The sequence below is a fragment of the Hipposideros armiger genome, unplaced genomic scaffold, assembly GCF_001890085.2.
Source record: "Hipposideros armiger isolate ML-2016 unplaced genomic scaffold, ASM189008v1 scaffold_133, whole genome shotgun sequence".
In the NCBI taxonomy this organism is placed as follows: domain Eukaryota; kingdom Metazoa; phylum Chordata; class Mammalia; order Chiroptera; family Hipposideridae; genus Hipposideros; species Hipposideros armiger.
In genome coordinates, this window is record NW_017731483.1 from 1,962,087 (window position 1) to 1,984,443 (window position 22,357).

At 41.7% G+C, this 22,357-nt stretch overlaps 1 protein-coding gene and 1 pseudogene across 5 annotated transcripts in view; one reads left to right on the forward strand and one right to left on the reverse strand.

The window, feature by feature from the left end:
- Position 1: 1 nt before the first annotated feature.
- The window catches only part of HEMGN (hemogen), a 37,771-nt gene continuing 15,415 nt past the window's right edge, over positions 2–22,357 (forward strand). The window contains exons 1-3 of one of the 5 annotated variants that reach the window (XM_019649527.1): positions 2–1,606; positions 17,861–17,937; positions 21,503–21,623. The gene's annotated coding sequence lies outside the window, so the exon portion shown is untranslated. Of the gene's footprint in view, positions 1,607–17,860; positions 17,938–17,968; positions 17,994–21,502; positions 21,624–22,357 lie in introns of those variants that run through there. The other 4 variants (XM_019649530.1, XM_019649529.1, XM_019649528.1 and 1 more) reach the window with 4 other exon arrangements.
- Positions 6,018–6,641, reverse strand: LOC109386390 (60S ribosomal protein L15-like; annotated as a pseudogene).

Genomic DNA, 22,357 nt, shown 5'->3' on the forward strand with positions numbered 1-22,357 from the left:
CAGCCTGGGGGACCCGAGCGACTTCCACCCCTCCCTCCGGTTGCACGTGGGGTGGCTGATGTAAGATCTTCCTCGGGGGGCTTCCCCGCCCGCCGCCGAGCTGAGACCACCCCCTCCCCCCGGACCCCACCTCGTGGCGCTCAGACGTGGGTCTCTAGCCCGCGCTTGCACGTTTGCCTGGAGGGCTCGGGTGGACGCTTTACAGTCCGGTTTCGGGGGTCCGTAAGACCAAGCCCGTCTGCTGAGGCTCGACCGAGCCAGCCCGACGTCTGCAGAGGCGGGAGACGTGAAGGAGCGCGGGACACCGGGCTTTCGGGTTAACCTTCCGCTCCCCTACACGGTGTGGGTCAGCTGCCCGAATCCTGCTGTCTCCGTCGCCCGGTTGTAGTGGAAGGGCTGCAAGGTCCCCAGTCGAGAGCGGAATCGTGGCCGGCCGGCGTTATACCACGTGGCACCGGGAGGAGTCGGCCTTCGCGGCCCGCGGGGTCTGGGGCACCGCCGGCCGCCAGCCCAAGCCACAGAGGAGCCAAGCATCCCCAAGTTCAGGAGAATCTCCCTGGGTTTCTAACATTTAAATGTAGGCTAGTAAGGCAGCAATTAGCATTTCTAATGGGGCCTCCGAGTTTTACAGTTTCCCCGCAGACTTATCCCATTATTCCTTAGGGGACCCCCATGAGGTGTGTAAATTCTTGATGCTCTCGGTTTAGGTGAAGCTTGGCAGGTAGCCTTTGTAATGGTCTGGCTCAAGAGAGCACCCTGAGAACCAGGGTTAGAGCACTATGTTTTCTTTGCAGACCTCTGGGGCGTAACATATGGTTATATTCAACTTAAACTAAGTCAATACGTCATGTGTCTAATCAGATACCTTCTTAATTCTAATATATTATAGACAAGAGGCTCCCAAGATTGGGAACAACTTATGAATAGAGCAAAACACAATTCTATGCATTAACCTAAGGTTTTCTTAAAGTGAAGATTCAGACCTCCCACTCCCAGTTTACCTGTGGCAAACAAAACCACTTATATCAATTTTTAAAATATGGGAAGAATTAAAATTTCAAAGCAAAAGCAAGTTTTACAAGGATTATGGAAAAGGACAAAAACTTCCATTTGTTGTTTCCTGAGTAGTATTAAAATGTTAGTCTTAGCAGACATCTCTGTGATGGGAAAATGAGGGAGAGCTCTTCAGGATGTCACACGAGGTCTGTAATTATTAGGCTATGAGAACCACAGGGCTGTGCGATGAAGAGTTTTACAAAAAAAAACTAGCAAATCAGTTCCATGAACTAACAAGCAAGACTGGACATCCACTTTTAGGGCTTGATATGCTCTTTCTCATTTAATCCAAAGACAACCATGTGAAGTTGATTGTATTTTAATCATTTTACAGAGGAGGAACTGAAGCTCAGGAACCCTAAACCGCATGGCCAACAAGAGGTGGATCTAGGGTTTAAACCCAGATAGGTCTGACTTCAAAGCCTGCCATCTTTACTGCTACACCGTCAGTCTGACTGCAATGAAGTCGGTAGCATGGGGACCTGATTTGGAACATTTGCGGAAGACCTTTAATATCCACCAACACGCAGAGGTGCCTGCCATCTTGCAGGTAAAGGGGAGATGCTGAAGGAGACTGGAATGTGGTAGCTCTGTGCTAGAGAGAGTGGTAACCTGGTGACTGGTGAGGGAGGTGGTACTGATCCTGAGGGAGAAACCAGGCAAATCTTGGGACCCTGTCTTCTCTTTATGACAGCTCAAGGGTATGAAGGACTCTTTCCTCACAAGATAAATGTGTGTTTTATAAAATTAAACTACAAAGTAATTAATAAACATAGCCACATGTACACCAAATAAAAAGAAAGCAAAAGAGCCAAAGGAGGAGAGACTACAGACCCGGTACTGTCCCTTCTGACACAGCCGGTGCTGGCATGCACCTCTGTGAACAAAGAGCATGTGTTCCAGTGACATGCTTCTTTGTCAGGGGCTTCACTGCCAGAGGCATAAATAACACAGGCAGAACAGGGTGTGTCTCACTGCCCTGCCAACATCTTCCACTGGACTGTCAGTTTACAGGCCTGAAGGGGCTGTTGTCACAGTGCCCTGGTTTTGACTACTGCTATACTTAACGCCACTCTGGGTATGCATCTGGGTGTGAGAAAAGTAGAATATATAATTGTATCTAATCCACAATTATTATCATGTTTATGGATTTATGGATTTGAGCAAGGGCTGGATAGGAATAAGGAAAAGTAAAAACAGCTTATTAGTTTGTTAGGGAGCCTGAGCTATGTACGGGTGAATTTTTTTTTTTACTTCTGTTGATATTAATGTTTGCCTCATAAGTAATAAAAATATCAAATGATGTCTGGTTTTGGCACCCCTTTGAATCTTAAAACTGCCTGTTAATTAGAATGTGTGTGTAATTCCAATAGGCTCCAAGTTGTTTGAGGAGAACACTGTACGCTAGATTGTAACTCCTTGGAATTTGCTCTCCATCCCACTGCAGGTCGTTCATCACACCGTCAAATGCCTCCCACAAGGCTTCCACTAATTTTGTGGTTGGGAACAAACTTTAATAAATCTGAAGATAAGAGGAACCAGCCCCACTCAGGCATTGGTTTAACTGGCTTTGAAACCAGTTTGGCAGAAGGGTCCCCTTTCTCTTTAGTAAAGACAGTATATGAAGCTGATGCCGAATATAGGATGAGGAAATCGTTACTCTTTAAATACTCTAACTTCCATCCTTCCCCTCCTCTCCCATACACATGTGCATACACTGGTAACTCTGCCCTCTGAGTTTCCACGACATGGTGTGTGTACCCATTATAGCAGTTAGGCAACACATGGGAGTTGTTGAAGGATCTAAAATTTCAACTAGACTGTGAGTTCATACAAATATTTCTGGATGATATAAGTGGAGAGTATCTGGGCCATCTTTAGAACATAGGTGCTCTGCAAATGTGTTATGTTGAAAATAATGTTGCCTGTACTCAAGAATACTATTTGGCAGCTGAGATTGTTGAGACAAAGGAAGAGAAGAGGCAAATAGTTAGATGAAAATGGGTTAAAGAATGAGATCCTATAAGTCTCCAGATGGTAAAAACAGAGGAGGAGAGAGTATCAGGTGTGTAGACAGCTGCAGGTCCAGTAAGGGGTCCTTGCCAAGGGAACCAGATTCCTTTTTCTCTCTGAAACAGCTGTAGGTGCTAGGCCTTCCTGGGGCAGCAAGGAAGAGCTATGACTACCAAGAGTCAGGTTTAATATTTATTAAGCACCATCCTTATGCCAAGTACTGTGCTTGGGACTTTCGTGTATATTGCATTTCAGTTAATCCTGGCAACAGCTCACTGGGACAAGACTATAATCCCCTTTTATTGTTTAGGAAACAGACTTGGAGAAGCCAAGTGGAACTCACATAGTAAGAATCTGGATTTCTCTGTCATGTAATTCATTCTCACTACTTTGATCCACTTAGTCCTCACAACCGCTTCTGAAAAACCTGTTTTTATTTTCTCTGCTTTAAGAAGATTTACATGCTCATTGTGAGGGGGAAAGAAAAAAAACAACACAGAAAAATAAAATTTAAAATTTAGATTCCTACCATTGAGCTATACCTACCAGCTTTTTTTTCTTGCAGCTTTTTTTTTCTTTCTATATTATACATTTAAAAACATACTGGGATCCGATTGAAGTTTTTTTTGAAACTTGTTTTTTCTACCTATCATTATAATAAATGAGTTAATACTCATGATACATATGAGTATTAACTTTGCTCAATATTTTTCCCTTTTTAGAGAAGGACTCTAGTGATGTGGGAATCCCATTCCATCACATATAGGCTTTGTGCTTTGGGGCAAACCACATAACCTCTCTGCGCCTCAGGCTGCTTATCTGAGGACTGTTGTGAGGATTAGGCATGATCATGTGGGTGAATTCTTGCCTGGCACTCTCCTCTGTGCCTCTGCCAAGTCTCTCCAAGCCCCAGTCTCTCCCTTACCCTAAACAGAGGCCCAGAGCTTTCTGGCCTCCTCAGGGGCTGTAGAAGTTCTGCTGTGGCCATCAGTTCCTCCACCTCTGCTCCATGTCCTTCATTTCATGCAGTTTCCCTGCCCCTTTGGCTGAGGAAGGGGCTTACCCCAAACCAATATAAGTTTTGACTCTCAAAAGGGGTGGATTCATTTTCTGTTTCACACACTCCTTGGTCTCTCTCCAGGGACTGGGAACGTGTCCCTGAGCTAGACTGGAAAATATCTGAGGAGCCCCACCGTGTTGGGTATGCATTCTCACCATCTGGACTCTCTTCTACCTCACAGGGATTTCCTTATCCACACAGAACTAGGACTGATCCAAGAGTCCTGCTCCTGCTGACTGAACTTTTCCCATCTGTTCTCACACTTGCTTTGCCAGCTCCGGTCCAGCCATGGGCCACTTGGTGGCCATGCAAGGTAGTCCTCCCTCACTCTAGACTCTGACACTCCTGAGGTGGCTTATGTGCTCCCTAATTTGCTAGTCTCTTATTTGGGCAAAGGCCCAAAGTCCCAAATACCCTTACATTATACTTCTTGAAAAGCAGGGCAGGAGTGCCCTCCCAGTTGCTAGATGGGATGCTGCCCGATTCATGAATCACTCAATAAAGCCAGTTAGATCTTTTAAAAAAGGAAGGAAAGAGGAAAGCAGGGCAGCCAGGTTCCTGGTTTCTTGTTATGTTTATCTATGCATATACTACAGAAAGCCTTGAAACTCTACTTAACAAAGATGAGAAAATAAAAATCTAAATTCAGGGCTGAGCACACACTGATCACGTTTTGGTATCTATTCCTCCAGTCTTTTCTCCACACACATATGGCACTTTCTCAAGTCTCAGGTTGCCAGAAGCATCATCTCATTAATAACAGCTTTTCAGGGAGGCAGCAAGGGGCGGGGGGGGGGGGGGACCCACTACATTAAGTATTCGTATCGATTTTAAGAGACATCTTTATTTCAGAAGTAGTAAGTAGGAAAAAAGACATAGTACCTAGGAAATACTTTATCTATGACATTTAAAAAATTTTTTGAAAGTAGGATGATACTGCAACTTGCTTTTTTCACTTAATATATTATTAACATATTTCCAAGCCATTAAATAGTCTACTACTATATATTCCTTGAGGACATCGTTCTACAAAATAAAAATAGCTTTTCTTTTCTGAATATAAAGACAATACATATTCGTGTAGCAAATTCATGCAATGCAGAAAAAAGGATAAAGAAGAAAATGAACGCAAGCCCAAATCTCATTACCTAGCAGCACCACTGTTAATCATTTTTGTGAATATTTTCTAAGCTATCTCTATGATGATGCATATGTAAAACATATAATATTATATAAATGTAATTATACTATAATGGTGCTTTGTAACATGCTTTTATTTTTCACATAGCAGTAAGTTACAGGGATTCCTCCAAGACAACAAATATAAGTCTACTTCATCATTTTTAAAGTCTACATCATATTTCACTGTATGGATGTAGCATAATTATTCACCTGGTCTCCTACTGATAGACATTTAGGTTACTTCCAGTTCACCATTATATATAACACTTTTGTACAGTTAGCTCCTAGAAATAAATTCCTAAAAGTATAATTTTCTAATCAGAGGATATATATTTCAAATTTGGATATGCATGGCAAACTGCACTTCAGAGGCTGTACTTCTTTTATACTCCCATTAACAGTGTTTAAGACTTCCCCTCACCCTTGCCTAAACTAAGTATTATCTTTAAGACATCTTTGTCAGTCAGTTTTCAACTAATGACAAGGTTGAAAACCTAAAGGCGCTAAGATAATTCAATGTGAAAAGAACAGTCTTTTATAAACAAATGGGCTGGGACTATTATATATCCCCATGCAAAAGAATGAAGTTGAACCTCTATCTCACATCATATACAAAAATTAAAATGGATCATAGCCTTCTTTTTTTCTTTCTTTTTTTTATTGTCCTAAATTGTGTATTAGGTAAGAATTTTACAAACATTACTCATTAGTGGTAATGGTGGAGCTGGAGAGGATTGTGCCTTCTCCAAGCTGCACAGCGAGAACCACCAATTGTGTGGTGTAACTTACGGCCCTTTCTAAGGCCACGGCTCTAGCAGCCTGCAGATGTTAGTCCTCGCATCTCCCTGTGCTTGTGGACTGATTTGGTGATCCACTGGATGTCAGGATTCCGTCTCCTAGCTTTATGGAAGGGCTCAATGAGGATAACCTCAAAGAATTTGTACATGGAATCCTCACAACCCAGTAAGAATTCAGGGCTTTCAGAGCCCCACAGTGGCATTTAGCTCTCTCCTCAGCAACAGACTGAAGGCTTCGTGCAAACTTTAGCTGGTTAACACCATGGTGGATTGGCTTGCTATAGGTCACACCCTTAGGAACTGGGTGTTTCGGGCCACCACGGTGCACATGAATCCAATACATGACATAATCTTGCTTGGCCTTGTAGCCCAGCCTGCGTGCTTTATTGGACTGGGGGGTGGGTTGTGGAGGGGTTTGTGGAGCTCAGAGAGCTGGTGGTATTGCCAGCAGTGCACGCTGAGAAGAAACCACATTACATTGGACTGGAATGATCCTTCCTCCATAGCTCCTGGGTGTACTTGTATGTGCCCATCTTGCTTACCTGATGGCTGCGACCAGATGGAAATGCAGATCATAGACTTTTTTTTTTTAAAGATTTTATTGGGAAATTGGGGGACCGGAAAAGCACTGGGGAATTGGGAAGGGGAGCAGACAAGTTGCTGTCTTTTTTTGTTCTTCAGTCTAGTTGTGGAGGACGTTGCTTCACTGGCCCATGTTGGTATTATCATTGCACTCTTCCCGGGTAAGGCAGATTGGTCGCTGGCGTCTGGACGGCCGCTCACGGCGGCTCTTGGCAGCTCACACCAGCTGCTGGCTGCTTACACTGGCTGCTGGCCACACACAGTAGCTTATGGCAGCTCACTGCAGCAGGGGCTGCAGCCTACACCATCGCCGGCGACTCATGGCAGCCCAGCTCCAAGTCAAGCTGTTGTTCATCATTTTAGCTGTAGAGGGCGCAGTGTCACTGGCCCTCATGTGGGATCCGAACCAGGGCCCTGCTGCTCAGAGCTGGCATCCCAAGCCAGCTCTTAACCAACACGCCACTCGGCCGGCCCTGGATCATAGAGTTTTAAGAGCTAAACCTATAAGACTCAGAAGAAAACATGGGAGTAAATCTTTATTACCTTGGATTAGGCAAAGCTTTCTTAGATATGACACCAAGAGCACAACATACCAGAGGAAAAAAGAGATAAATTGGACTTAATCAAAATTAAAAACTTTTGTGTTTCAAGTGCCACCACCAAGAAATTGAATGGACAATGCATGGAATGCATTCATATTTATGAGAGAGGCACTAAAAAGTGACTAGGAACTCTGTGTGCACTGGTAGGTCTTAAAGATTAGTGGGCAACACTCCATGGTGATCAGGAAACAAGGTGACATTTCATTGTGAAACCCCCAAATGTCAGTACCTATAGCTGTAAATGGATGAAATTATCAAGCAATAATACAGCACAATTCCTTTGGATTTCCAGATTCAAATGGCCTACAAAAGCATATCATAATGACATTTCAGAAAATCAGAGAGCCTAAAAGTGTCCTAAGAGAAAAAAAGTCATAATGAAAGAATCAAAAATCAAAATAGTGTGAGACTTGTCAAAAAAACGCAGGAAACTGGAAGACAGTGGAGCAATTGATACTTTCTGAGGAAATTCTGCAGAAAATGATCCTCCTCTTAGAAGTTAACATGGAGCCAAACTATCATTCAAGAGTGAAAGTAGAATGAAAATATTTTCAGACAGTCACGATCTCAAAATATTAACCTTCCACACACCCTTTCTCAGGCAGTTACTTGGAGAATATACTCCCACAAGGGTAGCTATTCAGCAAGCCAGGAGAGCAACCCAGTACAGATAGAACAAGAGGGCAGAGGGCTCTAGGAAGGATGTTGGAAAATAAAAATGAAGATTATTACACCTGTAACCACACTGAGGGGCAATTTTACAGCTCTGATAGGCAGAGAAATGAAAACAATGAAAAGATAATTCTGAACTCCAAGAAAAATTAAAAGCTGTGCAAGAAACGTAAGGAGGGGAAAATCAAAGCTGTTGTGGGAGTGTGAGTGTAAGAGGCCCAAATTCTTATTTTTTGTACTAGGAAGTCAATAGTTAATGTTAAGAGTTAATGTCTAAAATTAATTTTAAAAACATAAAAAATAACATGACCACATTATTTATATAAAAGGAGGCAAACACCAGAGGCAAGAGCTAAAAGAATTGAAATTGCTGTCTCCAAAGCATGGGGAGTGAAGTGGGAGGGGTGAGGCAAAGTGCTGTTTTGGTAACAAGCTCTGTAGAAGTTGTAGTTGGCATTTAGAACTGTCCATATATTACTCTGAAACAAATGAAATTTAAATTAAAAAGCAAGCAAGCTGGCAGAGGAGGCTTCTGACTGTGGGTGTGGATGCTGGGCAAAGGTGTTCTGCCTGCCTCAGAGATCTGTTCCCAAAGGGCTGGATGTCCCCAGGGTGGCAGAAGACAGATGGTATGTGAGGGGCAAGCGCCTTCCTACCTTTTTTCTCAGCCAGTCTGCTCATGGAATGAAACTGGGTATGATATGAAATGGGTCAGATTTTCTTTATCCAGCTGCAGCATGCACTTTAAAAGAGTAGAGACGTTGCTAAGACTCTGGCATTGCATTTCTGTCAGATTTTGCTTGGTGTTGGGAGATTCCTAATTTCTCCATTTTTTCAGATGTGTTTTAGCAAGAAGTTGAGAGATGGCAGGAAGCAATCTTTGAAGCCACTGTTTTTCACCAGACATCCAAGTTCTTTTGAATTAATGTAACAGGCTGAGTAGGTTGGCCTTTGTCTCTTTCTCTTGCTCTCTCTTGTTGAGGAATGATTACATACAGTAAAGTACACAGATGTTAAGCATACAATTGGTGAGTTTTGACAAAGGTGTGTATCTGTGTAACCAACACCCCAATCAAGATAGAAAGCACCACTATTACATTCCCTGTGCCCCTTCCAATGCCCCATCAGAGGCAACCCTATTTTAACTATATCCCCAAGCAATGATTTTGCACGTTCTTGAACTTCATATGAATGAAATCATACCACATGTACTCTCTTGTGTCTGACTTCTTTCACTCCACTTAATATTTTTGAAATTTATCTGGGTTGATAGTAGCTCATTTCTTTTTATGGAGTAGTAGCATTCCAGTGTATGAATATACTAGAATTTATTCATCCATTTTTCTGATCAAGTCTCTTCTTTCTGGTGACCAGTCTTGTTTCTGAGCTGGAGCACGTCTTCTTTGCATGACCCTTTTCTTGAACACACTAATGGGGTTGTTTCTACTATGTGGAGTTGAAGGATAAAAACTAGGCTTTTTAAAGGATCAGCAAAATTTACACATATGCTATAAATGGAAACTGGATATAATACATGCTCATTTAGGTTAAAACTATTTCTGCAACAGGAGACTAATTAAAAGCCTGTGACAGTAACCCACATGGCAGGTAACTGAAGTCTAGACCAAGTTGATTTGCTATGAAAAGAGAAAGGGAGGGATCTTTCATCCTGCTCCTGGTAGCTAAGCTCTCACCACACACTGTGGGGCTTTCTAAAGGCATAGTGACATTGAGAAGGAACACTGAATTTGGATTTGGTTAGTTTTTCATTCTTTCGCCCACTGAGGCTCCCTAAGTCTCAGTTTCCTCATAGGTAAAATGAGGATGAATAAATATAGGGAAAAGGGGGAGTGAAACTTAGTACACACCTTTATTTTGAAATCTATGTGAACATATTTGCTTTTCAAAACAGACAAAACCAAAAACAAAACCCTGAATAGAATCAAATAGGCTATCTCTGAATGGTTAGGCATTCTAGGTTGCTGAAAGAATGGGCACCGGAGACTGGCTACCTCCAATCTGTGAGAACCTTAAAGTCTATTAGTCCAGAAGTACTGTCACTCTGGGATAGCTGGACAATAGGGAATTATATCAGCTTAATGACAAAAAATGGGCTGCTTGGGTACAGTGAGAACTCTGCTCTGACAGTAAAGAGGTCTGGATCCTGGTTCTGGCTTTACTGTGTAATTTAGGTGGGTTACTTCCCCTCTCTGTGTCTTTTATTGAATGAAGGAGCAAAACTGTATGATCTTTGAGATGCTTCCAGCTCTGACATCCTAGAATGTAATGCTAATTTCTAAGCAACAGAAGTTATCATTATGTGATATCTGTAAAGGATTTGCTAGTGACATTTTTATGTCTAAGACAAGAGCAGGGCCATGAATACTGTGATGATATTTTCACCTTTTATTATCTTTAATAGTGAAGTAAATATCCAAACATGATGAGTCAAGTGGAATGTGTATGTCAGGAAAAGGTAACTGAGTTGTGTTTCGGTAGTACCATTGGTGCGATCCCAATGCTGTTTGCTATTGCTATCAGGGTAAGAGTTTTTCACTGAAATTTTATGAATATATGGCACTTTACATGGCTATCAGTGAATAGGATCTTAAAGATCAAGTAGTTCCATTTCTAACAAGACTCAAATTTGAACTTTGGTGCCAAGGAACTCACCTCCTCCTGAGGTGCTTCGTTCCATTTTTATATTGTTCAAATCATTAGGAAACCATTCTTTAGGTTGAGCTCTGTGACTCTCCCATCTCCTCATTCTCCTGCCTTCCTCTGGCAGGGGGTTTCCTAAGTGCTGGTTGAATAATCATCTTAAGCTACCCTCTCTCTCGATTAACTTATTCCCTTTCTCCACATCTGGGAGACTTCTTTCCCTACCCCTGAACTCTCCCCTTAAGCTCCAGATTCATATTTCTCCCACAGGATCACCCTGGAGCTCCCCTGCCTTATCGCTAGCTTCCATGAGGAGATACCCAAGGTCTCTCATAGCTCTGACACTCTATGAGATCTGAAAAGAGATGGAAACATTGAACAAGTCATAAGAATGGATCCCTTTCACTTAGTTAATATTATTAGCCATTTTTTTCTTTTGTCAGAAGAAACAGACATTTATTGAGCACCAACCATATGCCAAGTTTGACACCAGATGCTATCACATGATTTTGCTGTTTGAACATCTCTTCTGGCCCTAAAGTTTTTGTTTCCTCAGTTTAAGCATCTATTAAATGTATATAAAATTATAAGGATTAAATGAGTCATTTAATCCATAACATTTAAAAGGCTTTACAATGTTTGTAAAGCCTTTTAAAAAGTACTTAACATGAAGTCATTAATTAGCGCAGCATTTAGATAGCTGTGTCAGAGAGAGAGAGAGAGAGAGAGAGAGAGAGAGAGAGAGAGAGAGAGAGAGAGAGGAGGGTGGGAGAGAGAGAGGGCACACTGGGCTTTAGGGGTAATAAAATACTCCTGCTCTTAAGAGTCACCTTTTAGGAGAGAAAGACACATGAACAAAAAGTGATATTGTAACTGTGATACAATGTGACAAGATCTTATATCAGGAATATGATATAAGGAATATGACCAAAGTACTATAAGAACCCAGATTGGGGGAAGAAACAATTTTTCTTGGGGTAGGGTTTGGGGTAGGCCCAGGAAGGTTTCACCAGGGGAGTGTCATTTTAGATGGGCTTCGAAGAATAAGTAATATCTTTCCAGGTTGACAGAAAGGATATTTCAAAGGAGAAACTAGCTTAGGGAAGGCCAAAGAAGTGGTTTTAAAGAGTCTAGCATGTTAGGGGAATAAGGAAAATGTTTCATTACTTTAAGAATCATAGCTATTGAAAGACCTGGCAAAGAGGAGAGCTTCCAGAAAAACCCCCAAGAGCTTCAATTCTGGATGGGAAGAACCTCTCATGCAGCACAATGTGCTAACTTTTTAAGTTTTTTGTCTTTTTTTTGTGGTAAAATTCACATAACATAAAATTCCCTTTTAACCATTTTAAAGTATATAATTCAGTGGCATTTAGTACATTCACAATGTACTAAACCACCACCTCTACCGAGTTCCAGAACATGATCACTCCAAAAGGAAACCCCATACCCGTTAAGCAGTCACTCCCCATCCTGGCTTTCCCCAGTCCCTGAAAATTATTGCTTTCTGTTTCTATAGATTTGCCTATTCTGGATGTTTCATATAAGGTGATTCACATACAATATGTAGTCTTTTAATACTGTTAAAAAGTCAAATGATATCTTAATATTATTACAAAAATAATTTTGATCTATGGACCTCCTGAAAGAGTATCAGGATCCCCAAGAGGCCTGCAGACCAGGCTTCAAGAAGTGCTGGTCTAGGTCATCCAAGGTGTGGGGCACCAACTCTCCATTACGGCTTCTATTCCAGCACAAGATTATCATGTCCCCATGTCCAACCTGTGGCGCCCCCATCTCAGCATCTCATCTCCCTTGAAAACTGTCAGCTATTTTCTGCAAAACAGATTAGTAATATAGTAATGGGTTCACATTTAAACTGTTCAAAGGAACCAAACAACCACATGAGGTCAAATTTTAATTTGTGAGTAATAAATATGACTGTGGTTAAAAAAAAGCTATACCACAAACTAATTTCCAATAAAATTCTGATCACTTCCTGCCACTATCATTACATTACATAATATAATCACAATAATTACCTTTTACCTGTGATGAGAGCCATCATGTACTTTTGAACATCAGGCAGCAGCCATACCAGAAATTGCTAGCCCCTTTCTCCTCTAATGATCCCAGCTTATTTTATTCTTCAAGTGTTCTTCTCAAAGTAATTAGCACACTTATTATCCAGCATATTCAAATGTTAATGTGCACGCTGTACTGACGCTATTATGAGACCCATTTTGCTCAGGAGCTAAAATTACGTTGCCATTCTGCTTGGTGCTAGAGGTTCTGTGCTTGAAACCTGTTTCCCACATACAAGGAGCCAAGGTTATTTAATTAGAATGCTGAGCCAGAATGAAGAGTCTGGCACTTAATATAGAACCTGTAAGCTAAACGGGGTCAGCAAGTATAAGGTCTACACATTTGGAATTAACTATCCATCACTGTGGAGACAATATTTGAGCAGACTGGCTTTGGGACATGTTTAACATCGTTCCTCCCGGGTCTCTACTGAACTCTGCCTCTGCAGCTTAAACTGCCCAAAATCACAGTTCTGACAATTGAAAACACTGAGTTAAAATGTGCTCGAACTTTCACTCATTTGTTTTTGCTCTGCCCTCTGGAGCATGTCTGCTGTCTGCTCTGTGACTGCCCTTGAGAGACTGAGGACAGGGACACTGTCCCCACTGTATGCTCTTCTAAAGCTCAATTGTCCCAGGTTCTTATATGACAGGTAATCAGGCCTTTTACCACTGTGGTCACTCAGTTTGTCAGTGTTACCATCCCCGTTTTAAAATGAGTTTCTCAGAACCTGAAATGATCCAGGTGTGGTTTGATCAGTGGAAATAAGCGGGTCTCTTTTGGACATAAACTCTCTTGTTGGATATGATTCTATTAGTGCTTTCCAGGGGTATATCACCTTTCTGTTATCCAGCACTGATTCATAGTTGGCTAAAACCACCAAGTCTTCTAAACCATACGTTGGTATTGAGGCAATTAGCCACTTAGACCCAAATACAGGATCTGAGATTTGTCATCATTACATTTCATCATGTTAAATTTCCCAATGCTTTGGCCTGTCAAGAGCCTTTTTGTATCTTGAATTGATCCTCTCCATCCACAAATGTAATCAGTCTATGAATATTTCTATTTTTATATAAATCAAAGTTAAAAAACACCTGACAGAAAAGGCCTCAGGATGGAGCCCCTCATCTACTACCAGAGACCTCTAATCAAAGTATTCATTCAACCCTCCCTCCCCATACCCAACACACGCACCTCCATCTCAACTGTTCCATCTTCTAACTCAAGTTGTCAGGGAGGGAAAACATTAATGAATATTCCAGGTTACTAACTGGCTGGTTAAAGTAGCCTGGAAAAGAAATGAGGGCGTGAATAAGACCTGGTGAAGGGCCAAATGTGGCTGCACAGAATTCTGTGAAGCTACTTTATGTAGGTCCGTACATCAGCACAGGTTGGGGCAGTATCAAGCCTGAGTCAAATGGAAGGTAGTCCAGGGTTCTGCTGTGATGAGAGAGAGAGAAAATCAATAAACAGGAAACAGAACCAATGCTGGAATTAGTCCATCAAACTGACAGAAGAGAACAGAGACAGGCAAGGGTCACAAGGACAATGAAGCAAAGAATGAGCATGTAAAACAGAATTAAGGCATGCTAAGTGGGCTCCAGAGCTCTGCTGTCCAATATGGCAGCCATTAGCTACAGGTGGCTATTTAAATTTAATAAAAATTAAGTAGAAAATGCAGTGCCTCAATCACATGAGCCAAATTTCAAGTGTTCACTAGCCATGTGTGATTAGTGGCTACCATATAACTATTGGTTATAGTAGTTATAGAAAAAGTGTAGTTATAGAAAAGGGCAAACCAGGTAGGACATCATTTAGTGTACTTATTTTTCCTTTAAGACCCTGTTCAAATATCAGTTCTTCTGGAAATTTTCCCTGTGGTTGGTCTGTAATTATATGCCACAGGCAGCAGAGCACTCTGAACTATGCAGAGATCTAGGGAGAACTTAGTATGGAGATCCTAGCCCAGCTATTTGTCAACTTTTTTTTTTTTTTTTTTTAAGATTTTTATTGGGGAATTGGGGGGATGGGAACAGTGCTGGGGAACTGGGGGAAGGGAACATACAAGTTGCTGTCATTTTTGTTCTTCAATCTAGTTGTGGAGGACGTTGCTTCACTGGCCCAAGTTGGCACCGTCATTGCGCTCTTCCCTGGTGAGACAGATCAGTCGCCGGCTTCTGGACGGCCGCTCACTGCGGCTGCTGGCCGCTCACGCTGGCTGCTGGCCGCTCACGCTGGCTGCTGGCCGCTCACGCTGGCTGCTGGCTACACACGGTAGCCCATGGCAACCCACTGCCAAGGGGGCTGCAGCCTACGCCGTCGCCGGTGACTCACGGCAGCCCAGCTCCAGGTTGAGCTGTTGTTCAGCATCTTAGCTGTGGAGGGCAGTGTCACTGGCCCTCCTATGTGGGATCCGAACCGGGGCCCTCTGGCATCCCAAGCGAGTTCTTAACCATCGCGCCACTCGGCCGGCCCTATTTGTCAACTCTTAACCCAAACATGATCTTTTTCTGTCTGAGGAAGGTATCCTCCTTGACAAAGCAATTATTGATTAGCTTTGGGGTTAAGACATGTGCGGATGGAGAGAAGAAGAAAGGGAACACTGGCCCAGCCAGCTACATTTGTAGAATCCACCTTTGTAGCTGTAAAAGTGATTTGTAATAAAAGATTTTGACCTCCTGTCCACAGACATCACATAGGCCATCTAGGCTAGGCAGTCAAGAAGTTGAAGTCAAGGTCTGATTTGCTTGATGTAAGATATCTTGTCATCTTACCTGTGGGCCCTCACTACATTTTTCAGTCTGCCTCTTTCTCTTTTAATTTCCTGTGCCAGAAGGTCTTAGAATTTCTCATAATAAGATCTACCAATTCGACCTTCTAAATCTCTTTAGAATCTATCCCTTCCTTCAATGCCCTCAGTTAATTTATCTTCTTTTCCACCCAGCCCCTACACTGCCGCCTAAATGCTCTAAGAACCTTACCTGACCATGACATTCTCCTCCCTAAAACCTCTCAGTGGCTCCCCATCACATCATAGAAGCCTGTTCCTTGGGCTCCCAACTTCCTTTCTGGTTTCAGGGCTTTCCACTCCTTGATGTGTAGCACATGTTCCAGTCTCCCTGTTACCCAGAACCAAGATCCCCTCTCACATTTCTGTGCCTTTGTACTTGCAGCTCCACCTGTCTGAAATGCCTGCCCCTTCCCCCACCTTTATTCCCCCTGGGGAATTTCTACACCCTGTTAAGGTTCCATTGAAATCTCATCTCCTCTGAGAAGCCTACCCTGAGCTCTCAGACAGACTTAAGTGATCCATCAGCTGTGAACAAATACTGTGCAGGCTTTGGTCATAACACATCCTGTGTATGACACTCATGGGTCTGTTTCTCCCACTAGACTGTGAGGTCTCAAGGGCAGGCAGCACATCTGACTCATCTCTTACCCCCAGTTGAAAAGCACAGGACTTAACTCATGACAAACACTTGCTAAATGCCCGTTAAAATGAACAACAATCTGTGCCATTATGAAGTTCTGCTGTGACCAAAACGAAGGCCATGAGGATCCTCTGTGTGGCGTGCTGCTGCCATGCTCCTTGGAGTTCACTCACCCTGACAGAGGCCTATGGATAAGTGGCCCTGGTAGTTGAGGATGTGGGGAAAACCAAGGGGCCTGTAGCTGTTCCTGCTGAAAGCCTCACTGCACACTGGCCGTTTCCCCAGCAGGCATTGCAACCGGCACAAACCTATTCCTTGTTTTTGTATGTATGAGAAAACACAGGACCCCTTGGAGAATACTCTTGTAGGGATCCATATGTAGGTAACTCTATGAAGGGAGTTATGAGCAAGAAGGAGAAACCTCTTAGTAGAATGGAGAGGGATGAAATATTGCTACTCTTACATAGTTGGCGAGGGAATGTAGAGGCCAATAGCAACAACTTTTTATGTTTTAAAATGTACACCATGCCTTATGGTTACCAAGACACTTTCATTTCTGTCTTCTTCAGCTTGTTATCCACCCTGTGGGGTGGGCGAGACAGAGCTGGGGTTGTTATTTATAGATAAGGAAACTAATATCTGAACAGGGGAAGTGACTTGCCCAAGGTCACCTTCTGAGCAAAAGCCCATTAAATGAAGCAACTTTCCCAGGGTCTTAAAGTAATAAATAGACCTATAACATGGAGCTTACTTTAAAAAATGTCCACTGGATTTTCTTTAACACAATGTTTAAAATTAGAAACATTTTCTGGTAAATTGAGTATATAGAAGGCTTTCAGGCATCTCTTGGGAAATTTGACTAGATGACATTAAAGATTTCTTCCAGCTATGAAATTCTATAAAATTTAGTGTTTACTGTGTCCTAGGCTCATGTAACTCCATAAAGTATAATTATCAGCTTGCATGTAATTTCCAAAATAAATAGCTTTCTTGCCCAGCCCAGTATCCGTCTGACTTGCCAAAAAGTCTCCAGCACATTACGTACTTATTCCATCACCTAGTCATCAATCTAGTCTTTTCACTCCTTCTGCTCCCTGCAACATACCAACTCTATTACTTGATCAATTACCTATTTCATCTGTCAGAAATAACTAGGATTTAGAGCTAGAGGCATAATTTCTCTATAAGACTAGAAAGCAGAACTGTCGTCATGTATTATTGAGATCTCAATTTAATTCCCATTAAAGGGGAATTAAATTGAATGGATTAGTGAAAGTTCACTCTATTCATCCCGCCTCTGAGAGATGACTAAATCCAGTTGGGTGCCATATTTGGTAGTGGACTATGGGAATGGAGTTTTCCACAGGTCAGAGTAGGTGTGTCATTTTCTAGAAAGGAAAATCTGCCTTGGTTGGATGGACCAAGTTATTTAAGTTTTGTCTGACAAGATTCTCCCTAGCCTCCTTGCGTGAGAACAAAGTATTGCACACCCATCTGAACTGGGTAAAAACAGAAGCTAATAGCAGCTTTGTGGAAATAGATACCCTACCTATCTTTTGATCCAAGAGTCCAGGCTCTATCCACTGCACCACATACTCTGTAGGGTGATAGTTGCTCCTATTAGTTAATGTTTCCTGAGAAGTGAAGTGAACTGTCCAATTTTAATGATAAAGGCTATATCAATAATAACATGTAACATTCTATTTTTGTTTTTATCAGGAAGTCCAAGAAGTCAAGAAGAATTATGGGTAATTCTGGGTGCTGCTGGAAGTCTTTGAGGATGGCTGTTCTGTTGGGTGTGTTTTAATTTCTCTCTTGATTACCAAGGACATTGTGACACTTAAATGTTAGAGTAAGTTGTGCTCTTGCTGATAGGGAGCGGGCTCATTACAAAGTGCTGGGCCAGGCCTGCCACCTTCTTTTCTTCCAGTAGAGCATCAGACTTTGCTATGTGACCCCCACACAGGTGTCTATCATGGCTGAGCCAGGCAGGCTTCCTTAAAATGAGATGAGAGTACTAACAATAAAGGGTGACAATACAGAACATAAAGAAGCACAAAGGAAGTCTTCATACTCACATTGAACTTGCCCAGGATAAGAGGTCAGACAATTAAGTTCATGAACTTGTTGCAACGATGTTGCTAACCTTTTTTTGATACCAGAGGGATTATTCATTATGGATTTGTACCAACTGAACAAACAGTTAACCAAGTTTACTATTTGGAAGTGCTGAAAAGGCTGCATGAAAAAGTTAGACAATCTGAACTCTTCACCAACAATTCATGGCTCTTGCATCACAACAATGCTCCAGTTCACATGGCATTGTTTATGAGGGAGTTTTTAGCCAGTAAACAAATAACTGTATTGGAGCACCCTCCCTACTCACCTGATCTGGCCCCCATTGACTTCTTTCTTTACCCGAAGATAAAGGAAATATTGAAAGGAAGACATTTTGATGACATTCATGACGATAGCTCTGATGGCCTTTTCAGAAAAAGAGTTCCAAAATTGCTTTGAAGGGTGGACTAGGCACTGGCGTCGGTGCATAACTTCCCAAGGGGAGTACTTCGAAGGTGACTGTAGTGATATTCAGCAATGAAGGATGTAGCACTTTTTCTAGGATGACTTCGCGAACTTAATTGTCCAAATTCATATATGCTGATAAAGTCAGATCTGAGCATATCCTCAGTTCCATCTGTTAAAGGTGCTCACAGCTGCTTAGGAGAATGCCGAGCAAGAAAGACATGGCAATACGTTTTCAGCCTGTTAACATATAAATACTTCCCTTCTCTCCCCAACCTGGCTAAAAATACAACCAAAGTGTCACAAAAAATACAAAAACAAAAACTCAAAAACGAAAGGCAAAAACCCCCACACAAAACACAAAAAAGCCTAGCATTTTTTTAGCAGATTGTGACAATATCAATCAGCTACATGCTTGGTATGCAAACATCCCCAGTGCTAACTCACCTTGAGGAGGACCTGGGGGGAGAAGGAACAGAGGGTGTCAGAGAATTAGGGAGCAAGGCAGGCTGCCTCCAAGGGAAAGTGCTGGAGCCTAAGCTCATGACCTAGTTAACAGGTGAGAATGATGCAATTGTTGTTGACATCTACCTAGTGGCAGCAATTGTGGCCAGAGGCACCTCTACCTTGATTGATTAAGGTGATGATTATTTACTGAGTGTATATATATACCTTGTGCCAGGCGCTCTGGCAGACACTGGGCGCTGAACCATGTGGAAGGTTGCAATTCATCAGCAGTGGTCCTTTTGGGCAGGGACTGATGTAGACTATTCTAATTCTAAACTCCAAGTCCAGGAGGTAGAATCTGCTGGAAGCAGGGAGTTGAAGTTTCCAAACAAACAGGACTAATGCATCATGTAGGTTTTAGTACATATTCTATGCCAGAGTAGGTAGCTAAACCTCCAAGGGGTAAAGAAATAGCAAAAATAGAAGAGGCTAGTCTTCAACTAGAGATGTCTTTGAGAGTAGCTGATATGAGTAACAGTGGCAGGGTAGGAAGTGAGTTGGGTCTTTCCTCTGTTCCTTCTGAATCATAAGCCACCCACTACAAAGGGCAGTTTGGTTTTAGGATAGATTTGGACGTGATCTAGAAGTTCTGTGAAATTAAAAGAATTCACAGATGAGTTATATAGGTCTGCATTTCCCAAGATGTTGGTATGCATACCACTTCAGGAAGTGCACATAATTGTAGATGAAACACCTTACTTTCTAATAGTTCAGTATTTATTTTAATGTGCCTTAGAAGAAATATAATTTGTCATACCACAAACCTGTGATTTCACAGGTGATATTGTTGGTTTTCCATTTACAATGCTGTTATAAAATTTCTATTTTAAACACTTTTAGTAAAAATAAATTTATTTCAAGAGAATATAAAGTATATAATAATACAGAAGATGTTATTACAAGAATATGGAATGTAAACAATTGGAAAGTTTGGGAAATACTTCATTAAGCCAGGGGTGAGGTAGATGGACTTGTAGACAGAGATTTTGGAACACCAGACAGGTGAAGGGAAAATGGTACATGTCTCAGAGAATTTGGATTCCAGTTCCAACTGCTACTAAACCTGTGTGACAGCTGCCTCTCCCTGGATCTCCATTTATTTATTGATAAAATAACTAATGCCTTGCCTAGCTTTACTATCTAGTGGTTCTATTTCACTTATTACTAGCAAGATTATGAACAATCATAATAACAGTGCGTTAAGGTCTGCTGTGTGGCAGATGTTTCCATACGTCATCATTCTTAATTCTCATTATAGTCATGAAAGGTAAGTGTTATAATGCCCATTCTATATATGAGGGAATTGAGGCTGGAAGATTTTACATAACTTGCCCAAGGTCACACAGAAGGCATATAGCCTTCTAGATCCAAACCACTCAGCTTTGCCACTTACTAGATGTGTGTCTTAGGGCACAATTTCAATGCCTGATGCTTCAGCTTCATCTATAAAATAAGGATACCAATGTACTTACATTAAAGGATATTATAAAGGATGTTCAAAATGAATTATATACAAAGTGCTTAGAACAGTGCCTGGGATATGGTAAGCAGGTTGAATACTGGCTATTATTATTTCTGTGAAATTAATAAAAGGGGAAAAACTTAACACTGCCATAAAGTGAAAAAATACATAACACTATTATATACATATAGAGGCTCTTCAGTTTCCTAACTCTACCTGTTGACCAATGCAGAATCATTCCAAGGCAGTTATGAATAAAGAGAATTATAGCCATAGGACGCACAATATACCCTTCTCTATTCACTTCTATGGCAGCAGAATTATGCACCTCACCTCTACCCTAAGAACATTTGGAAATATTGATATTAAAATTATTACACTGTATTATATTCTAAATTTCAGATTTACTTGTTGTCTATCACCCTCAATAAGGCTGAGTTTCTTGAAACAAAGAACTCCTGTTTAATTCTTCTGTATTTCTCCAATTCTTAGCAAAGGGGCTAGCCAGAGACAAACGTTCAATAAATGTTTGCTGAATGAATATTGTAGAAAAATGGGTACACGTGAACAATAAAATAAAAAATATGATGTGATATTTACCATACAACAAGTGTTGCTTATGGCTCAGAAAGGAGAGATCACTTCTAGGTAGGAAAAGGTAGTAGGATGGATGGTTAAATATGTGAACTTTAAAGTCAGACAGCCTTGGTTTTGAGTCCCAATTCTGGCACTTATGTGCTTATGTGACTCTGGGATAATAACTTCTTTAAACAATAATTTCCTTATTAGTAAACTGGGGATGACATTAGTTGGAAGAACTAAATAAGATAATGTATGTAAAATGTCAGGTACCCATTATGTGTTTGTAGAATGGCTTTCATCATCATCATCATCATCATCATCATCATCGGCTTTGTGATGGAGGCACTCACTGTCTGGATGGAAAGACACTAGGGAAGAACACTGAACAGCCAGGAGGTGTGAATAAAGGTAATGTGGATGTTAGAAAGAGTCAAGGCTGAGTAGGGAGGGCAAGTAGCACTGTTTAATTGGAACATTGGGTATTTTCAGGAAAGTAGTGTTAGAGAATATTGGGAAGTTGGCTTTAAATGCCAGGCTGAGAAATTTAGTCTTCATTCTGCAAGTAATACTGAGACTTTACAGGATCCTAAGCAGGATGGTGACCAGTTCAGAGCTAGCTATAGGGGAAATATTCGGGCCGTAGAGGATGGTCTGGGGAAGGTGAAGGGAGATGAAAGCAGATACACCACTTAAGAAGATTTACCAATATTTCCAATGAGAAGTTGAGGTTCCCCTCTCGGCTGCTGGTGTGGGACAGGAAAAGAAGGAATGAGCATTGAGGACCCTGGGAAGAAGGAACTCAGAACTGTGTCCAACCGGATATGAGAAGCAGAGGGAGGAGGCAGAGCCAGAAAGGTCTGAAGGCTTCTAACTGGGTGACCAGGAGCATGGTACTCCTGTTCTAGCAGAAAGAAAGACTTCAGGGGAGAGAGAGCCTTTCTGAAGTCTGAGAACATGTTATCTGTATGCCTACAGCAGCATCTGTTTTAGCAGAGACAGACTCCTTTATCCTACATCAACAGACTGTGAGAGAGGGAAACAAGAGTTATTAAGAACTTCCCACTTAGGAAAAGAAAGCTTGATCCACTCTTTGAAAAGATTTCAAACTCTTTGAAAAAGTATTTTTGTGAGGAAGGAACACT